The 13,373-nt window shown below is 36.7% G+C and overlaps 1 protein-coding gene across 4 annotated transcripts in view; it reads right to left on the minus strand.

Moving 5' to 3' along the window:
• Positions 1–13,373, minus strand: part of LOC122573611 (prolyl 4-hydroxylase subunit alpha-1) — a 234,282-nt gene that overhangs the window by 90,301 nt on the left and 130,608 nt on the right. For 3 of the 4 annotated variants that reach the window (XM_043740235.1, XM_043740233.1, XM_043740232.1), the window contains one exon: positions 9,992–10,058. The exons of the other annotated variant lie outside the window; for it this stretch is intronic. The gene's annotated coding sequence lies outside the window, so the exon portion shown is untranslated. The remainder of the gene's footprint in view (positions 1–9,991; positions 10,059–13,373) is intronic. 4 annotated transcript variants of the gene reach the window in all.

Here is a 13,373-nt window from a genome sequence, read left to right on the forward strand (position 1 = left end):
GATTATTTCTCAGTGTACGTTCCTTGATTATATGATATTTTAATCTGGCTGTGTTTATAAAATTAAAGCTACCGCTATCGATCATGTTATCGGCAATACCGACACGTTATATTTAATTCGATATACTGGTAATATCGTGAACGTATCGATAAGTTATATAGGATACGAAGTTTCTTCAATTTATCAAATGATATACACAGGATCGTATCTATACTTGGAATGGAATGCGTTTCGAAAACTTTCTTTTCACGCTGCTCTATTTCAAATCTCCAAATAAACGCTTTTCGTTCATGCTTTATCGTTCTGATTCAAAACTGGCACAGTTTGAAATTCTTAACACAATCAGTTCATATACAGGTTGTCCGAAAAGTGTCTTTCTTTTACAGACACGTCTTTTACAACAACGCATCTTTATACAAACATGAAACCTAATCTGTCGGACGTTGTGATCTTTATTTTGATAGAACAAAATGGATCATCCGTAATTCGATAAAATAATATAAAACAAAAAATTTTTCGGAATTCTTCGAAAGAAACTTTTCGGACGACCAATATGTAGTATCGTGGACAAATGGCCTAAGAAATAACCATAAACAATATTGCGAGAAAGCCTAAGTGCCAATAGGCCAAAAGGGTCTGGGAACTTCAATGGACCGAGCGGCCCATCAATGTGTCGTCGATCCTTCAATCGAATAGTTACGTGGAAAAAAGGCCTACGTGACCATGGCCGTGGACGGTTGGGGAACACGTACGTGGTGGGACTATGAAACAGGAGAAAGGGATGCTTAAGGGAGAAAGATGAATTAACAGGCAGTCGTGAATTGATAAGTCAATGTTGTCAGCGTTGTCGAGGATGGTCCGCATGAAAGAGAGCGTTGGAACCGTGGTGACGAGAGTTGTGAATTAACTATTTAGTTGCCTTAGTTATAGCACTTTACTGTATTTAGTTCATGTTAATTAACCATCGTTTCCTGTTTAAAAAAAATAAAAAAATAAACAAAAAAAAAAAACAAAAGAAAACAAAACATATAGGATAGAAATCATTGGAAACCCTAATTTCTAATATTTCTAAATAAATAAACAAATCCTACATATATACTCATTTTAATATAATGGTAAATAAACGTAGATTATGCGATTATAAGACAGTGGTAATACTATTGGAAAAATGATTTGCCACAAATTTGATCAGTATTTTTTGACTGTGCGTTAGAAATTTTTTAATCCATCGACATTTATCATTTTATAGAACCAAATATACGTACATGGTTCAAGAAAGTGGTGTGCGATCTTATATGTGCTTGTAACACTAATTATAAAATCCATCCATCTCAGTCAAAATAATATGATTAATCGACACTTTCCCAGCTCAAGTGTATCATAGTTTGTATTATTACATTATTGTGTTCATTGCGAAGAAAGCCCTTCTCGAAAGAGTTAAAACTCTTCGTGTACTGAATAAGCATAAGGTGAATTAACATCTCTGCCAATAATTTGTGACACTTTCCTTGATCTAATGATCTTTGAAAACTATTTTCTTTCAGTCGATTTTACTTGGCCTACTTTTCAAATTGTTCCGATCCAAATGATCTGTACATCGCTGTATTAAAATAGGACGCTCTGTATAGTTGAAAGTGTCAGTTAATAGTGGATTTAAAATATCGACAAGGCCTGAAACAGAAGGGATTGAGCTCGAATATGGTGCACTCTTTTAGATTTAGACTAATGGAAACGGAATTAGAGTTGACGTCCTTTTTCTCAACGTTTGACGTTCGATTTATTTCCGTGTCAGGTTTATCGACTATAAATTCTCCGGGAAATTTAGAACTTTCTACATGACATATATCGTGACCTTTATTCACTTTTAACTTTCTATAATTAAATTTATGTAGCTTTGTTTATAGGAAAGACTAGCGATTACAATTTTTTCCAATGGCAAAAACAGAAATTGAGAAGAATTATAATCATATTTTTTAGTAGACAACGAAATAAAATTTTATTTTATTTGTTAAAAGCCAGTGCGGAAACATCGATATCCTCTTCAATTCTCGTTGAAAGTTTTTTCTTGTACGATATTACGGATCATCTATATCGCTCCAGTTAGATTTTTAATGTGACATTTGAAAGAAAAAAAAAAAGCAAAAGTGTAGTCGATTTTGTTAAAAAGGTTACATATACTAATTAATAAATAAATCGAATTTGCTCACGGAAAAACAACCAATTGGATTATTCGTCAGTTCGATTCGTTACATATTCAATTAACGAGGAGACCGTAGAAAAGTCTGCATTTAATATTTCAACCCTGTATACTGCGACTTGAATGTTACACAGCAGCGTTCGTAGAAAATTATTTAGGCCAACGAATAAACTAATTCATTATTCGTAAGTTGTTCGTCGAAGTTGTTATTCATGAATAATAAATAGATGGAATTTATTCGTCACCTTGTTACGTTATTCGAAATAATCTCATCCTCAACGTTAGGCTGCAAAATTTTGCACAAAAATTCGAACGATTCTTTTACCGTGTCAAAAATTTACGAGCTCCTATAGTCTGCCGAGTCCTGTAGAACATTAAAATTCCACTTAATTCAAATCATAATTTGAAATTTATATTTATGTTGCTTCGAATAATAAGAAAAATATCTTTTTAAATGGAGAAAAGAAATAGAAATAAAACGGAAGTGAGTTAACGTAGTATCGGATGCGTGACACGTGGACCACGGGTATCGAGTTAAACGCGGTGTACAGCCGTGCGTGACGGCCGACTAATTTATTCAGAAGCGTCATAATTGCGATATCACGGGGACTGCCATTGCGGATTACCGCAAACGGAGTCTGCAGCCACGCTGAAATTGCAAAACCGACGGCCGATTGTCGTTTCGGGACACCAGCGTGAAAATCGGAAACGGCCGCGCCGGGGGAAATGCTAATTTCGCGATTTGTAACGCGTCGTTTTCCATTTGTAATCGACCAGTTCCTATTGGATGATATTCACACTCGGCCACGCGCGTCTATTGTAACTTCTGACCTCGTATTTCTTATTTTTCTTATTTTCCTTCGGTTTTGTTTCTTTTTTTCCGTTTTCTTTTCTTTCTAACTACAAGCGCGTTAAATCAGCGCGAAGATTTTACAAACGTGTTTCATCCTTCCCCTTTTATTTCTCTAAATGTTGTTTGACTTCGTGTTTCCTTATCTTTTCGCTGCTCGACCGGCTTTTTTCTTTTTCTCACGATTCAACGCGGAAATGTTCAAGCGTTTATTTATCCCCCCCCCCTCTCTCTCTCTTTGTTTATTTAAAAAATTTTTTTTTAGTTTCCCAGTATCCCTTTTTCATTCACTAGCTTTTTATCTCTCTTTTTTCACGAGTGAATGCGAAAACATCCAAACGTTTCATGTTGTCCCTTTTTTCATTTTGTTAATTTTGTTCGACTCCGTGAGGGTTCGTATTTGTGTTTTCACGTGCCAACAATTCGTTGCTTTTTAACAGACCTACTATGTTGTAATCTGCACGGCAGTTCGTTTTCCAATCCTCTATTTTTCTATGTATCTTTTTTTTTTATTGTTGTTTCAATTTTGTTTCGTTTGTTTTGCTTTATTTTTTTCACGCGTTTCCGGGAGACGAGTGAAATTTGTTGTTTCGGCGGAACAAATACGCGTGGGTGGGCTCATAGGTCGTTTACCGGAAGCGTGAGCTGTGGATAAGTCGAATTTGCGGGCATTGTAGCGCGCGTACGATCGTTTCGCGAAAGTTTCGCGGACAAGTTAAATTTGTAGCAGACGATTCGATACGAATTAACACGTTCAGCGTCACGCACGTCTCACATCTTCAGCCTGAACTTTTCAGCTGAGTCACAGACTGTCTGAATTCGTATAAACGTCTGGGTTAAACTAAAACTCGCATGAAAACTTCTCAATCTCTTCGGGGATGAATGCATCTTAAGGCCAGAGAAAGATTAATTTTTATATTTCAATTATATTTCTTTCAAATGTATTTGTAAGCATCAAGCGAGACAGATAATATTGGAAATTATTTTGTGATATTTTTACAGTTTCTTTCTTCACTTCCACTGTAAAAGTTAAATAAATAACGATACCTGGATATTATTTACATTGTAGTATAGAAACAGAAATTAGGGATACGAGATCATTCGTCCAATCAACACATAGGAAACGAAAGAGCGTTATGAGGATTCGTTGGTGGATCAATGGTCATTTGAAATCCTTCAGAACGATCAAACTTGCAACCAGTTAGCAGTCAGACAGCAGTGAAGCATCAAGTACTCCGGAAGCAATCAGGCATCCGCCGGCAGTCTGTTTGTAATTGGACTGCGAGCATTGAGTTAATCAGGCATCGGTCTGTCAAACGTATCAGTTATGGCTACAGTCGGTTATCGAACACGTTCAGTTGCAAGTATGACCAGCCTTTCTCTTCAAAGCTCGCGTGAATTTCTTTAATATTCAGTTCCTCGCACATTGAATGTAAATGTCGAGTGTACAGAATAATAGGAAAGAACTGTTGAAATAACTGTTAGTCCAACGTTTCTCCATGAATCATACAAAGTTTGATAGGATTTTAAATCCAAGTCTAGGGAGTAGAATCTAAGATCTATTTTCGATCAGTATTCCTGTGTTTTATTATCCTTCATTTTCCTTCTTCATTTCTGTAACCTGTGCGAGTTCCGATAGAATTTCGAATGAAAATATCCCGCGCAAATTCAAAATCCTATTTTGATCAGTAATTACAATTTATACACAGACGTCTTTCTTTTTTTCCTCTTCGGCTTTCTTTTTTCTCCGTCTCTACGAGTCACGTAAGACAAACGACGATTGACGAAATGGGACAAAAGCAAATTCAAAATCTTATTCAATTACCACTGTATGTACGACAAATACAAACAGCATTATACGAACGTTTCTACCCTTGGAAGGAGGAAAACTACAAAGGACAAAAATCACTTCATCCTAAAGCCACATCCTCAAAAAACAATAGAAACCAAAACTTCTCGAGCAAACATCTCCCTCCATCTCTCTCTCTCTCTCTCAAGCATTAACTTTTCAACCCTCGCTCCCTCCCCCCGCCCATCGACTATACTCGAAAGTTGAACAGTCTCCTCGCGAAGTCGATCCTCGAGCTCGCAAAACAGCCATCGTCTCGCAAAAAATCCAGCGATCCACCTGTCAGCGAACCTTCTCGAAATTATACTTCACAAACAGGGGTGAGTCGGCAACCTTTCGCCGCTGCATGCACAAACGTTCGATAATAATTCATATCGCGTTTCCCCCCGTGTCGACGCTCGCTTTTATCAGGCTGGCGTTCCTTCTTCCCCTTGGCGAGGCGAAAGGTAGAAGAAGCGAGGGATGAAGGGGTGAAAATAAGTGGAAAGAAGGAAGCGGAAGCTGCGCGAAAACCATGGCTTTTGTGTCCACGTTGGTCGTTCGCGAAAACAACCGTGCGTCTTCGAGATTTTTAAACATTTTCTCTCTGTCTGTCTTTCTCTTGATCTTCTTCTTTTCTTTACATCAAATCCATTGCGACCCCCTCGGAGACTTACGGTTTTTCCACGACTATTCGTGGTTTTTCGGTTCCGCTTTATGCGCTTGCTGTTTCTCCCGCGTGGCAGAATTTGAGCCGACGAGAAGTACGGAATTCGAACAACGATTCAGGATGAAAATCAAAATTCACAGGCTACGTTTGCCACGTTCGTACGTTCCCAGGCAACGTTCGCACGTTTGTAGGCCACGTTCTCACGTTCCAGAGTGCGGGGTTTGAATGCGGATTCCGGACAAAGATAAAAAGATACACATAATGTGCAGTTTTCCTGAAACTCGATATCAGGGGATCTGAGGTGAGTGAAAATATCTTGAACATTTATTTCTTTGTCTGACCACATACATAGTGACGTTTGAGTAAATGATGCCGGTGCTGGGAACAAATCCTCTCATTTCTTCGTGAGTGCCGTGTAAAAATGATTTATCCTTCCTTCGGTTTCGTTAGATATTTCGTTGATTTAGTAAAGAAAGCAGAGATTATGCGCAACTTTTAACATTTTCGCGGAACATGTGTAATCAGAAATCTGGTCTTCAACCACGTCGCGATCGCCGATCATCACAAACGATCAAAATTACAGGCTGATCTGAACTGTTTCTTTAAAATTGCTCTTCAAGGATGGAATGACATTTTTAAATTGGAATTGACAAGTATTAACAAACAAGAACGTGTAACGATTGAGCGACCTAATTTTCAAGCAATTGTGCTTTGATCTACAAACGATTTTTATCGATCCTCCATCAAGTCTCAGAAGAATTACTGTTTACATTTACATAACTTATAGACTGATGATATTACCGAATAATAAGATCAAAATTGCATAGCGCACGGTGTGCCGGTAATTTTTCCTTTGCCTTTTGTTTCTTCTTCTCTTCGTGCGTGTCTTTCTTTTTTCACTCGTTCTTTAGATCTAATTCGGTTCGCTTCGTTCGTACAGTTTGCTGCAGGATGTTGCGATTTCGATGGAGAAGCTGTGTGAGAAGTCACGAGAGCGAGGCAATTTTCGACGAAAACGGGGAGAACGTAAGGAGGATTTCTATGGATAAAAAGAGAGAAAAGGAGTTTAAGGTCCTGCCTTAGGGCGAAATTGTCGATGCGTAGAAGAGGGTCGTGGAAGAGGGTTCTTCTTCTTCGAGAGAAACGATGTTCATGTATTTTCTTCTTCTTTTTTTTTTTTTTTTTTTGAAGAAGAAAGGAATCGTTTGCAAATGTAAAAATAATTAACTTCCTTGTTATTTTACCTCAGACAGGAAGTTAATTTTTCAATTTTTTAAACTATTATGTTACACTTGCAGAATTGAAGAATTAAATATAATTCGGAATTGTATCATCGATTATTTTACAATTATCTATCACGAGATTCACAAAGGTCAGATGGATTCCGAGGGAAGAATCAAGGAAACCCGGGATATTATAACAGCAATGAAGCGGACGCCAGTATATAAAACTCGGGGAAATTTAATAAGCTAGGCTAAGAACATTCCTACACAGAGAGCACGGTATTCCTAGGGTTAATGTTGCACGAGGAAGATCCGCGGAATAGGAAGCTTTAATATCAGCCTCTTTCGCCCTTATCCCACAGCAGCGGCTTATAAAGCCACGACAGAATATCCAAAATAATCTTTCGCTATACAGTCTCTCTTCTCCTTCTTCTTTCTCGATTTCTTTTTCTAATAACGCGGCCTTTTTCGTTCTCCAACCCTCCAAGTTCTTATTAAAATATTCGCAATCTGTGCTCTACGAAATTGTGGATATTTATGGGCGTTTTGTGGTCAGAATATTAATCGATTAAAAGAGAACAGTTTAGAGGTGAGAGGGACAATGCGAAAAATCCACGCAGAAGATAGAAATTAGGGTAGTTTCGATGGAATGTGAAGTAATTATTGTTATGAAAGGAAATATATATATTTCTCAAGTTTCCAAGCGATTTTCGTGCTTTTCTCTTGGCATTTTGAGAGTATAATTATCGTGTATCTTGTATAATGAATCGTTTTTCTGTAAGTAGGTAGGTAAAGTTAGGTTGTGGTAGGTTAGGATTAGGTGTTCAAAAAAATTAAAAATTGAAAGGTTACGTATGCATCCTGTATTTTAAACGAAATAGATTTATGCAAAGCATGAGAAAATTGAAAATAAAAATTCTGCCAGAACGTTCATACGAGCGCATGTCGAATTATAATAACAAATAACTTGGCGTGACTATTCGAGAATTAAAATATCGCTGGAAAATTGAAATTGTTAAAATGTCATCTGTATCTCGTGCAGAAATCCAAAAAATTAGGAAACCAAAGTAAGTGCAGTTTAGTAAGTTTCCCAAACCCCAACCTAACCCCAACCTAACCCCAAATCTGATCCCTCCCCACCTCTATCTCTCTTTCTTCCTTCAAATTATTTTCCAATTTTTATAATAACAAGCAATTTTAACAAATATGGATTATGCATTTTTATTATTTTGCCATTTTCTTTTTCTGACATTCTTCAATTTATCAAATCATCCGCGAGGCTAAAATAACGAGACACACGATCGGAATAACTTGCAAGGAAAAATCGTCCCCTGGTTCCTCCGTGAGGTCGCTAAAATCGCATCAATCGCTGAAACTCCGGCAGGAGCGGGACTCATAAATGCAAAGCAGGGCTATCGAAGTTCCAACATGTTCGATCGCAAAAATAAGAAGGAAGGATCAAACGGAAGAAGATAAAATGACGAGATAGATGGCTGCGTCGATGAATAATACATCCTTGTGCAGGTCTTGCCGATACATCATGCCGAATTCGCGTCCAAAAAGGGATTGCAACTTTGCTGTAAAGACCTTTGGGAATCGTATCGTGGTTTTAACCGCTCCGAAGAAACTAAAACGAAGTAGCAAGACTTTAAAGATGATTGCTTGCCCATCCCTCGTTTCCAGTCTACGTTTTGCGTCCTTATTTCGTTTATTTTCAATTTTTACTTCGCTTATTTTCGGTACTCCTCGAATAAATTGCATACACAGCTTGGGAAAATGTTCGCGAGCTAAGAAAATTGGAGAAAATAAAAGGGAAAAAATTAATTTGATTCTGGTAGAAATGCAAAAAAATTACTTCTATACATTCCTATTAATTAATTACTTCTTTCATTCTTATAAATTAATACATTCCATTACGTTGTATAAATTTTCTTTAAATCCATCGGACATTTTAACTGTATAATAAGCTCCGAGAACGTTTCATTTTATCTCTCTTATTAATCCGTTTCAACAAAGAAATGGAAATCTCGATTATTTCCTTTTTCACATTCGACAGAGAATTTCTTAAAACAACCACGTTTAAGAGAATTTTAATTCATTTAATTCTCAAATATTTCATAAATTCAATGTAAATAATTCCCTTTAATTAAGATAATAATTAATAATACTGATATCAAACGTCTAATTTATATTACAGGATCTCGTTGATGGTATATTAAAGATAAATAAAATGGTAATAATTTCAAGTATCAAAGCGAGAAGATTTCGAGAACAATTCGATCAGCCTCGTCGTACAAACGCACGAAATTGTTCCTCAGCTAATTAATCTGATTATCAGCGGACCATGGGAAAAATTTATTTTTCGTCGTGGAACCAAAGCTCTTGGGTATCGCGAGGCAAACAAATCAACGTTCTTCCAAATTCAGAGGACAAATAAGCCGGTGGAGGGAATGGATCGATCGAGGTATTCGTAGATCGAGCGCTTTTATGAACAAGCAAATAACCGGTGAATCGAGATTTCAAAATCGAAGGTATTCTCTTTGTCACTCTGTTCGTTAAATTGGATTTACTGTATTTTCGTAGAATTATTCGCGAACAAATAACGAGACATAGCCATTTGATCTTCAAATGAAAACGGATTTAATGGATGATAAAAGAGTCACAGTACAAGAGAAAAATTTGTTCCTACGTGTCTTAATTTCCAAAATATAATTTTCAAAATATGACTTTAATTCTCAATTTTTGAGATCCCTTTTCGTTTCGATATGGCTAGTAGAAAGATATACCTGTTGAATATTTCTTAGGAAATTGTCTACTGTTATGTATTATATTATAATGTCACTAAACTCGGAAATGTGTTACAGTCTTTCCTTCTTTAACGAAATATTTGAAATCGTTGCAAGCATGCACCTAATGACATCAATCTCTGATTCTTCTTTTGTTTCGTGTAATATTTGGCTCCAGAGAATTTTTTATATTTAACAATAACCTACGTCAACATCTATTTTACGTATTTAAAAATCCTTGAAGCAAAAGAACCAACACTTTTAAGTAAAAGATTATGTAAAACAGCAAAATCACTATTCAACTTGTTATCGACAAAGCAGTGTACTTTATCACTAAATAAACCATATGAAGAAGAACCGATAATGACGATTCTCCTTGTGAATATCCTTAAACAAATCCTGGATCTAATAAAACACAACATGAACGTCACACTTACCTGTTTAATTTCTGTTCTTGATTATAACGATAGTTCGAACAAATGTTCTTTGGTACTCGTCGAGGATCTGCAAAGGAAAGAAAAGAATCTTCAAGAACATTGGCGAACCACATAGAATATTATATCATATTAATTCATGACAGAACGAGACGGTAGAGCGACGAAGAAACGCAGGATTTTCACAGTAAAATTACGTTCTCCACAGAATAATACTGTTCCTGTGAGAACAGCGAGTAAGGAAAGTTCGATTCACGTCTGCCATCGCGATTTCTGACAGCTTTTCACGTGACAGCATTAATCTCTCGGCTCTTTCCTTCCTTTCGTTCCATCTTTCTCCCTTTTAATAATTCCACAGCTTCCTCAGCTGCGCATGCCTGCAATTACGCCTAGCGATTCCATAAAATTTTCCACCATTATTCCCAGGAACTATCTTGCGAATCCTTCATTTTTCTTTGTCTCGTAATCCACAGCGTCGCCATCCTTTCAGCCCTTCACTTTTCGATTATCTTCTCGGTCGTCTTTGGCTTGCTCCTTTATCTTCCGTTTCGAGTGATCATTGTTTTCCGCTTGGTTGTTCATCCGACTACTTTTGTTCATGTTGCTTCCCAACAGTTGTTACTTTGTTTTCTTTCTATTTTTTTTTCCTCCTTTCAATCATATAATGTATCCTTTCGAGCTTCGTTCCCTTTAAACTCGATCGCTTTATGAAGTTTCCCTGCTACGTTTCCTTTGATTTTCTGTTCAATTTCCCTTCTTTTCTCCAACGGTTGGCTTCTGCATCCTTTTTTTCCGTTCCTCAGGTATTTCTTCCATTTTTGTACGAGTTACATCGCTTCGCTTCCACTGTAAGGACTCTCTTGTATGTATTTTGTATTGTTTTCGAGAGTTTTCCCCTTTTTTTTATTTGAGGGTCGTACTGATTTTTGTAATTTCCTTGGTTGCAACGAGAATCGTTTGAATTCTGTTTTTAACATCTTTCACTACAAAGTCTAGGTTAAATGTGACCTTCAAACACTACCATGAGTGAAATCTCACTCTATATAAGTTTCTTTGTGATATCGAATAATTGTGTTCGTTCGATAACGTAATTGCGTTTAGTTCGACTTTGTCTCTATAAACTCGATATCCTTTGATGTTAGCTTTTCAGAATTCGTGTAACATAATTAAGAATAAATAAAGTCTAGAAGACATTCTTTTTAAATATTGTTGTTTGTTGAAAACCATTTATCCATTTATATTCGTGTAACATAATTAAGAATAAATAAAGTCTAGAAGACATTCTTTTTAAATATTGTTGTTTATTGAAAACCATTTATCCATTTATATTCGTGTAACATAATTAAGAATAAATAAAGTCTAGAAGACATTCTTTTTAAATATTGTTGTTTATTGAAAACCATTTATCCATTTATATTCGTGTAACATAATTAAGAATAAATAAAGTCTAGAAGACATTCTTTTTAAATATTGTTGTTTGTTGAAAACCATTTATCCATTTATATTACTATTTCCTGTGTTTATTGTCTGTACGTAATTACCTAAATAACAAACGAGACACAGGTAGATAAATTGCCAATTAAATATTTACAATGGCCCGTGTTTTCCCAATTCTAATGATTTAGTTCGATTCGACGCATCGTATTTGCGTTCTCATTATTTTTCCCAACGTTCACACATTGCTTGCCCGTAATTTCCTGCATTTGTCGTTTAAGATCGCGTGTGCACTCGATATTCGCCGAATTTGCCGCGCTTTATCACGTTCGTCGTGCTCATTACCCTTTTGGCCGTAGTTTCTCATTTACCCGGGCTTCGTTCCCAACTCCCAAAAAGAATCAAAAATCTTCTCCATTTTACCGCTCTAATTAAATGAAAAGAGAACGAAGACGAGATAATTCCTAATGAATTCGCTTCTTTTTTTCACACCAACCATTCTTAATTTTCTTCTCCGCCAAAGAAAACTAAATTTCATAAAAATGAAGGTCAACAAAAGCATCACTTCTCGGCAAAAGTTATGATTCAGTCTGCTTCGTGACAGATCCTCTGCAATAGTCAGAACCACAGGACAATGTTCTCCGCTTTCAGATTTAGGGAAACAGATTTGGTACAGTTGAGCAGAGTTAGAGTTCGGTTCAATTAAAAGTAAACGTATTATAGCAAGCAAGTCTTTGTCCTGTTTCTGTTTCACCTATTTTCCGTGAAGACTAATCAATTTTTATTGATTTGGGAAAGGAATATTTCTAGTGGATGATTTCTTGGAATTTTAAAACTGATTTGGAATTTTGACAACGGAATTTGGATTAGGAATTTTAATTAATTAGGAAAATTAAATAACGTTTTGAAACCTATATCTTTGTTTCTCTTTCTGTAAATATCTCGTCCAATTGAAAAGTATTATAATCTAAACATAGAATGCTGTCTCCTTACTGCTACAAGCCCTTTATGTCATGAAAAATGAAAAATTGTTTGTTAAGAGATTTTAACTAAAAAACAGCAATATTTAACAAACACCAAAACAAACGTGGAGGGATATCGTATGAAAATTTGTGCTCGTTTCTATGCAAGAACGAAGGCTCCAACAAAAAATCCCAGATTGAAAGTGCTCGGTTGTCGGCGATGCGTAAGGAAAACGTTCTCCACCCTCTTCGCCATCTCCATGACGTCTGTTCGATGACAGACACCGTTGATCTGTTCGCCCTCGTTCTTGCTCTCGCGTGTCGTCTCGTTTTCTCTATCAAACCACCTGGTCGGTTCCCTTGTCGTCTCTGTGTTGCCTCGCCGACTGCTCGTCATGTGCAAATGCGTTTCTGAAAAGCCTCGCAGCCTGTCTGCGGCACGACGTGCGACGAATTCTTCGTCCAGCTCGTCTGCATCCTGTTCTACGCAGTGTAAAAGAAGAGAGAAAGAAAGAGAGAGAGAGAGAAAGAGAGGAGAACGCGAGGAAAGGGTGACAGTACGGAAGAAACACAGGGGATAGGGAAAAGGTTGGAGCAGGTATGGAGGAGAAATCGGCACGAAGGCGAGGGAAATATTGAATCGAGAACAGGGAAACGCAGTGATTCCATGCGCGTGAGTGAAATACGTTCGACAAATCGCGTATTTGTATATGGACTCTATAATGTTCCGTTCGTTCGTCTCTTCTTAAATCTCTTCCGTTTCTTTTTCTCGTAGTATAAACGGGAGTGAAGAGTGAAGGTAAATATTTGAAAACGAATCGAAATTATTAACACGAATGTTAAAAATTACAGTTCAAATACATAGCTCGATTCGTTTGATTTTAACAGTCGAGATAGATCGAGCACATATTTAGCGAATGAAATAAATTTTTTCATGCTCGACGTTTTGTTGCTTAGTAGTCCAAAATTTTTACGTGAATATTTCTGGC

Source organism: Bombus pyrosoma, linkage group LG12 (assembly GCF_014825855.1).
Source record: "Bombus pyrosoma isolate SC7728 linkage group LG12, ASM1482585v1, whole genome shotgun sequence".
Taxonomy (NCBI): Eukaryota; Metazoa; Arthropoda; class Insecta; order Hymenoptera; family Apidae; genus Bombus; species Bombus pyrosoma.